The sequence below is a fragment of the Eubalaena glacialis genome, chromosome 8 (assembly GCF_028564815.1).
Source record: "Eubalaena glacialis isolate mEubGla1 chromosome 8, mEubGla1.1.hap2.+ XY, whole genome shotgun sequence".
Lineage (NCBI taxonomy): Eukaryota > Metazoa > Chordata > Mammalia > Artiodactyla > Balaenidae > Eubalaena > Eubalaena glacialis.
Genome location: NC_083723.1, coordinates 51632333 through 51640185, shown reverse-complemented (window position 1 = coordinate 51640185; position 7853 = coordinate 51632333). Strand labels below are relative to the sequence as shown.

Sequence of the window (7853 nt, the reverse complement as noted above, 5' to 3'; positions counted from 1 at the left end):
CGGCCCCTCACACCCCGCCTCCTCGCGCCTGCGCCCCGCCCCCACGGGTCGCGTCTCCGCCCCTGCGCCCTACCCACTGTGACGCCTTCTCGCCCTCAGATCCGCCATGTGGCTCCGAGGTGGCCAAAGGGAGTGAATGTAGTTAGCGCCGTCAGCCAGACTAACTCGCCTCCGAGGTCATTCCCGCCTTCTAAGGTTGCCGGGACTGCCTGCCCTCCAGCCGCTTCCTCCACCAGGTACGCTTGCTCTCCCCGGCTCGGCTGTCCCGGCGGCTGGAGGCGCGGCGGCTGCGGCCGAGCCGGGACGCAGATTGGGGTGGGGCGGGTTGGCGGCGGCAGCCTCTACCCAGCGCGCCCCGATTCTCAGAGCGCCGTTTTCCTGTGGTCACCCGGCCGGCTGGAGGCAGGCCGCAGAGGGTCTTAGCGGGGAGAGAGCGGCCGGGGGGCGTCGGAGCGAGGCTTGGGCCAGGAGGCCCCCGGCCTAGAGCGTGTCTAGGGTGCCTTGTGCTTTCTGGTACTTGCGTGCGCTGCTCTGTTGACCTCTGTTGTGCACACCCCTGATTTCGTTTTATTGTGTAGAAGTTTATTTCAACAATAACAGGAAAGGGAATTTGAAATCTCAAGTCTAGGGTTTCGGGTCTGGACCTTGCACCGACCAGCTTGTAAAACTTGGGTTAAATTACCTAATCCCTTTGAATCTCAGTTTTTTTCATCTCTAAAATGGGATTTGTAGTAAGGATTACATTTAAATGTTTTGAAAAGTAAATTAATTTTGTTTGGTAAGTGGGAAAACGCTTCACACACAGAAAATGGATTTTGGTGTGTTTCTTCTTGTAAACTTCATAAGGAGTAAAAGCGTTAAATCTTGTACTATACTTTACATTCCTTCCCTCCTGGCCACGATAGTGTCTCGTTGTTTGATGGTTGATTTTTAACTTAGTAGCTAAGGGAAGTTAGTGCCAGTGTTGCCGTTTCACAAATAGGTACCATAAAAGCATAGAAAAGGGTAGATTGTAATACCTTTAGCCAAAATGGAGAACGCAAAGAGGTGATTCATGTTTGCTAAGGGAAATGAGTTTTGCTGTGGATGGTCTTAGTTTGAAGGGCCTGGGGAGACGATAATGGATCTCTTTTTATTAGACACCTGGTAATATTTGTAATTCAGGAGAGATGTCTGGGAGAGAGTGGGGATGGTCAGGAGAGGGAAGACTGATTTGAGAGATGTCATACAGACCAATCGCTGATTCTCAGTCATGGGGTGATGCCTAAGAGGTTATCCGATCTTAAAAGGCAGGAGGAGGTGTAGTTTGAACAACACTAGAATTTCTATTTGGGAAAAACATCTGTTTTCAAAATGTAAGCTACCAAAAGAGCACATGATTTTTATGTTTATAAAAAGTTTTAAAAGATTGAGAAACACTAGTATAGAAGGTAGCTAAAGCCACGGGAGGAAATGGAAATTGCCTGGGAGAGCATGTGAAATAAGAGAAGTAGTGATGAGTGGAGGATGATGAACTGGTGAAGGAGACGGAGAAAAGGCCACAGAGTTAGGAAGAGAACTGGGAACTAATCTTCAAATGTCCCAGAATTACAAACTTTGGGATCGTGCAGGCTTCACTAACTATATGGTTTTGGGTAATTTTGATCCTAAATTTTAATATCTGAAAATGGAGGTAATAAACACTTCTCAGACATTGTGAGAATTAACTGGAACATTTTTGGAAGCTTAATTAGTACAGTGCCTGGCACAGAGTGAGAGCTGAGTAAGTGCTGCCATCCTGGTGAACTCTATATCAGCCTCTCTCCATCTTCAAGCGTTCCAAAAGGCTAAGACTTGAAAAATAGGCCTTCGATTCTGGTGTTTAAGATGTCATTGGTTCCTTAGTGAGAATTTCAGGAGATGGCTAAGGTAAGTACTAGATAAAAATGATGGGCTTGAAGTGGAGATGGGTTGACTATACTCTTGCAAAAAATTTGTCAGTGTAGGAAATTATCATGATAGGAAGGGAAGATAGGGTCTTTGGAAGGTTTAGGGGATATGGGAAAGATAGGTATCTGTTGAAGAAAATAAAAACAGGAAGCCCATTTTATGTTCCAGTGAAAGATGAGGTACCTTTCTTACTTACTATAATGAGGAAGGACAGTAACATAGTGGCACCCTAGGCTTTTAGACACACCCTTGACTGCACTGCAGGAAATAATGTCAAGCTGTGAATAAGCAGAAAGTTTGTTTTGCTGGACAGTGTTAGAAATTTTCTGATCTGTAACCCAAGGACAATTTTAAAAAATTATTATTGGAACTCAAATCTTGTAGTAGCCACCAGAAGAAGGATGTGGTCATATATCTATGGCCTGTAAATATAGAGACCTCCTTACTATCATGCAAATAATCAGGGCTATTGGTCAAAGAATAAGATTTATTTAAAGTATGTCTTGAGATGTGTTTCAGGTGAAAGGTATACATGCAAGAAGAAATAAATGGGGGCAGCGTTACTTGTGAAAAGTTGGTTAAAGAATTCTATTAAGCAAAGTTGGAAAACATTGAGTAGAATCATGGTCTAAGTAAATGAACGTTTGACTGTGAATCAAGAGAAAATGAATTTCATTCTGTACTGGCTCTATTCCTAGGTAGTTTTATGACCTTGGGCAAATACTAACCTTGCCATACTACAATTTCCTCATCTGTAAATGAAAATAATATGTGCTCTGTCTACCCCACAACTTTTTGTAATTATCAAATGAGGCCTTAATTTGCTTTTTCAGACTACCTCATGAATATACAAATATAATTTTTATTCTAGAGTCTAGACAAATGGATTTATTCATTCTTCTGCAATACCACTTTCCTTTCTTATTTCTTTTCCTTAAGCCTCTCCACCTGGCTCACAGTTGTTCCTCTTTCCTTTTCATAGCAAGCCTGACTTAGACTCAGCCTTTATCTCCTGCTCATTTGGGGCCTTCAGTAATAGTCCAGTTTGATTTATTTGCCAGCTATTGATATATTATCTCCTGAAATGTGTTCTGTTGCTATTGTTATTAATTAATTTTCGTATTTTAGAGTCTCATTACCCTGGTGAGTTGGAGGGCCTAAGGTTTTTCTGAGATTTAGTTCTTAGTTTTGCAAGCTAAGCGTATGAAGGGATAGAGTTGGTTAGTGGCTGTGGCGCTGAAGTCCGTGTCTCAGGTGAGGCTGGGCTGGGAAACAAAGGAAAATTCAGCATATCAAGTCCCTGAACATAACCTAAGTGAAGGGTCAAAAATGGAGAATAAGCAAGACAGGAAAATTCAAAATTTGAGAGTGAATCACATTGAGACAGTATAATTCAGAGGCTGCTGTGGTACCTGTCGGAGCTGTTAAGGATAATGAGTTGGTTCAGAGGTTGTATTACATTCTGAACTAGATTGTAAATTCCTTTAGGATATTACACAATACATATTTGGCAATTTTTTTTTTTTTTATGGCTTTTTTGGGTCTTCATTGCTGTGTGTGGGCTTTCTCTAGTTGCGGCGAGCGGGGGCTACTCTTCAGTGCACGGGCTTCTCCTTGCGGTGGCTTCTCGTTGCAGAGCACGGGCTCTAGGCGCACGGGCTTCAGTAGTTGCAGCACGTAGGCTCAGCAGTTGTGGCTTGTGGGCTCTAGAGCGCAGGCTCAGTAGTTGTGGTGCACAGGCTTAGTTGCTCCGCGGCATGTGGGATCATCCCGGACCAGGGATCAAGTCCGTTTCCCCTGCATTGGCAGGCGGATTCTTAACCACTGCACCACGAGGGAACTCCCAGCCATGGTTATAAAACAATCTACCTTCCTAGCCCACTTTTTTCTTTCCTTTTATATTGATTGAGCACTTACAATGGGCTAGGCCCAGTGAGACTTGTTTACTTTAAGACTCCCATTGAAGTCTCATCATGTATGTTTTAAAAATTTCTAATATATTTTATAATCCACATACAATAAAGTGCACCCATTTTAAGCGTACAGATTGATGAGTTCTAACAAATATGTATATCCATGTAATTACCACCCCCAATCAAAATAAAGAACATTTCTGTCACCACAGAAAGTTATTTCACCCCTTGTTCCAATCTCCCTTCTCCCACCAGTGGTAACCACTCTTCTGATTTCTAATATCATAAATAATTTTTCCTGTATTTCAACTTCCTATAAATGGAATCATATAATTTATATGCTTTGCATCTCCATTATTTTGCATAACATATTTTCATGATTCATCCATGTTGCTACATGTATCAGTAGTCCATTCCTTTTTATTGTTGAGTAGTATTCCATTCTGTGAATATACCACAGTTTATCCATCCCCTCTTGATGGATATTTGGGGTATTTCTAATTTGGGGCTATTATGAATAATGCTGCTATGAACATTTGTATATAGGTCGTTTTGTGGACATAGGCTTTTATTTTTCTTGGAATTGATAGATCATATGTTTACTGAATGTTTAACGTGATGAGAAACTACAGACGTTTTTAGTAACTGTTCCTTGCAGCAATGTAGGAGAGTCCCAGTTGTTAAACATCCTTGTCACTCACTGGGTGTGAACTGGTTATCTCATGTAGTTTTTTTAAAAATTGAGATGAAATTCCCTAACATAAAATTCATTTAAACTATCTTGAAGTGTATAGTTCAGTGACTTTCAGTGTATTCACAGTGTTGTGCAACAATCACCACCATATAATTCCAGACATTTTCAATACCTCAAAAAGAAACCCGGTACTCATTAGGCAGTCATTCCTTATTCCCCCCTCCCCCCAACCTGTGGCAACTACTAATCTGCTTTCTGTTTCTATGGATTTGCCAATTATGGACATTTCATATTGATATAAATGGCATAATAAAATAAGTGTTTTTTATGCCTGGCTTCTTTCATTTAGCATAATGTTTTCAAGGTTCATCCACATTGTAGCATGTATCAATACTTCAGTCTTTTTTTTTATGGCTGAATAAAATTAAATTCCCTGGTAGGGTTATACCACATTTTATTTATCCATTCGTCAGTTGAACATTTGGGTTATTTCTACTTTTGGCTGTTATGAATAACACTGTGAACATTTGTGTACAAGTTTTTGTTAGACTCTGTTTTTCAGTTCTCTTGTGTATATACCTAGGAATTTCTGCGTCATATGATAATTAAAGTTTAACATTTTCAGGAACTGCCAAGCTTTTCCACAGTGGCTGCATCATTGTACATTACCACCAGCAGTGTAAAAGGTTGCCTATTTCTCCACATCCTCATCTACACTTGTTATATTTCCTTTTTTCTTTTTTCTTTTTTAAATTATAGCTTTCCTACTGGCTGTGAAGTGGTATCTCATCGTGGTTTTGATTTGCATTTCTCTAATGATCAGTGATGTTGAGCATCTTTTCATGTGTTACTTGGCCATTAGTATATCTTCTTTGAATAAGTGTCTTTTCAGGTCCTTTGCCCATTTTTTTTTTTTTAATACTATATACCAGCATCATAACCTTACTATTTTTTTTTGAAATTAATTAATTTATTTATTTATGGCTGTGTTGGGTCTTCGTCTCTGTGCGAGGGCTCTCTCCAGTTGCGGCAAGTGGGGGCGACTCTTCATCGCGGTGCGCGGGCCTCTCACTATCGAGGCCTCTCTCGTTGCGGAGCACAGGCTCCAGACGCGCAGGCTCAGCAATTGTGGCACACGGGCCTAGTCGCTCCGCGGCATGTGGGATCCTCCCAGACCAGGGCTCGAACCCGTGTCCCCTGCATTGGCAGGCAGATTCTCAACCACTGCGCCACCAGGGAAGCCCCATGCCCATTTTTTAATTGGGCTCTTGTCTTTTTGTTGTTGAGTTGTAAGTGTTCTTAAAGATTTTGTATACTAGACTCTTATCAGAGAGATGTGCAAAAATTTTCTCCAATCCTGTGGCTTGTCTTCACTTTTTTGGCAGTGTCCTGTGATACAAAAATTTTAATTTTGATAAAATTCAATTTTATGTTTTTCTTTTGTTTCTTGTACTTTTAGTATCATATTTAGGAACCTATTGCCAAATCCAAGGTCATTTGGCTTTACTTCATCTTATCTTCTGAGAGTTTTGTAGTTTTAGCTTAGGTCTTTGACCCATTTTAAGTTAATTTGTGTATATTGTGTGAGCTAAGGGTCCAACTTCATTCTTTTGCATGTGGATATCCATTTGTCCCAGCACCATTTCTTGAAAAGACTTGAAAATCAGTTGACCATAGATGTATGAGGTTGTTTTGGGACTATCAGTTCTATTCCATGATCTATATGTTTATCCTTAAGCTAGTTCCACACTGCTTTGATTACTGTAGCCTTTTAGTAAGTTTTGAAATTGGGAAGTCTGAGTCCTCTAAATTTGTGCTCCTTTTTCAGGATTGTTTTGGTTATTGAAAGGGTCTCTTGAAATTTCATATGAATTTTAGAGTCAGCTTATTCATTTCTACAAAAGAGCAGTTGGAAATTTGAGAGTGATTGCATTGAATTTGTATAGTATTGCCATCTTAACAGTGTTATGGGTTACTATCCATGAACACAGGATGTTTTCCCACTTACTTAGGTCCGCTTTAGTTTATTTCAGCAATGTTCCGTAATTTTCATTGTACACACGTTTGAACTGTGCAGGTCCACTTATATGTGGATTTTTTTTTTCATTAAATATGGACTACAGTACCACATGGTCTGCAGTTGTTTGAATCCAAGGAACCTCAGATACAGGACGCCAAAGGGCATAACTATAAAGTTATGCTCAGGTGCTTTTCTTTTTTTTTTTTTTTTTTTAAACATTTTATGGAGATGGCTTTTTTTAAATTAATTAATTAATTAATTTATTTATTTTTCGCTGTGTTGGGTCTTCGTTGCTGCACGCAGGCTTTCTCTAGTTGCGGCGAGCTGGGGCCACTCCTCGTTGCAGTGCACGGGCTTCTCATTGCAGTGGCCTCTCATTGTGGAGCACAGGCTCTAGGCGCGTGGGCTTCAGTAGTTGCGGCACACAGGCTCAGTAGTTGTGGCTCACGGGCTCTAGAGCACAGGCTCAGTAGTTGTGGCACACGAGCCCAGCTGCTCCACGGCATGTGGGATCTTCCCGGACCAGGGCCTGAACCCATGTCCCCTGCATTGGCAGGCGGATTCTTAACCACTGCGCCACCGGGGAAGCCCCCGCTCAGGTGCTTTTCTAACTGGAATTGTTTTCTTAGTTTCATTTTCAGATTGTTAATTGCTATATAGAATTACAATTGATTATTATATGCTGATTTTGTTTGCTGAATTTATTTATTAGCTCTGATAGGTTTTTTTGGTGGATTCTTAGGAATTTTCAAGATATAAAATCTTGTCATCTGTGAATAGAGATAGTTTTACTTCTTTCTTTCAAATCTGGATGCCTTTGTTTGTTTTTATTGCTTAATTGCTGTAGCTAGAACTTCCATGATTAGCAAGAAAGCAGACGCCTTTGTCTTTTTCCTGATGTTAGGGGGAAAGCTTTCAGTCTTTCTCCATTAAGTATGATGTTATATGTGGGCTTTTCTTAGGTGCCCTTTATCATGTTGATGAAATTCCCTTCTTTTCCTACATTGTTGAGCGTTTGTATCATGAAAAGATGTTGGATTTTTTTTTTCAATTTTTACTGTATTAACAGTTCATGATGTGGTTCTGTTTATCTAATTAGTATGGTGAATTCCACTGATTGATTTTCATAAGGTGAACCACCTTTGCATGTTTGGGGTTAAATCCAACTTGGTCATGGTGTAAATTGTTTTAATATAAGGCTGGATTTGGCTTACTAGTATTTTGTGGAGAACTTTTGCATCTATATGAAACTGCACAACTCAGATGGTATTCGAACCCAGCCAAAACTCAGATTGGG

General features: G+C 40.6%; 1 protein-coding gene across 4 annotated transcripts in view; it reads left to right on the top strand.

Annotated features, from left to right (window-relative positions):
• Nucleotides 1-78: 78 nt before the first annotated feature.
• Nucleotides 79-7853, top strand: part of SLC25A40 (solute carrier family 25 member 40) — a 52194-nt gene continuing 44419 nt past the window's right edge. For 3 of the 4 annotated variants that reach the window (XM_061197680.1, XM_061197682.1, XM_061197679.1), the window contains exon 1: nt 79-236. The gene's annotated coding sequence lies outside the window, so the exon portion shown is untranslated. The remainder of the gene's footprint in view (nt 237-7853) is intronic. The other variant, XM_061197681.1, reaches the window with a different exon arrangement.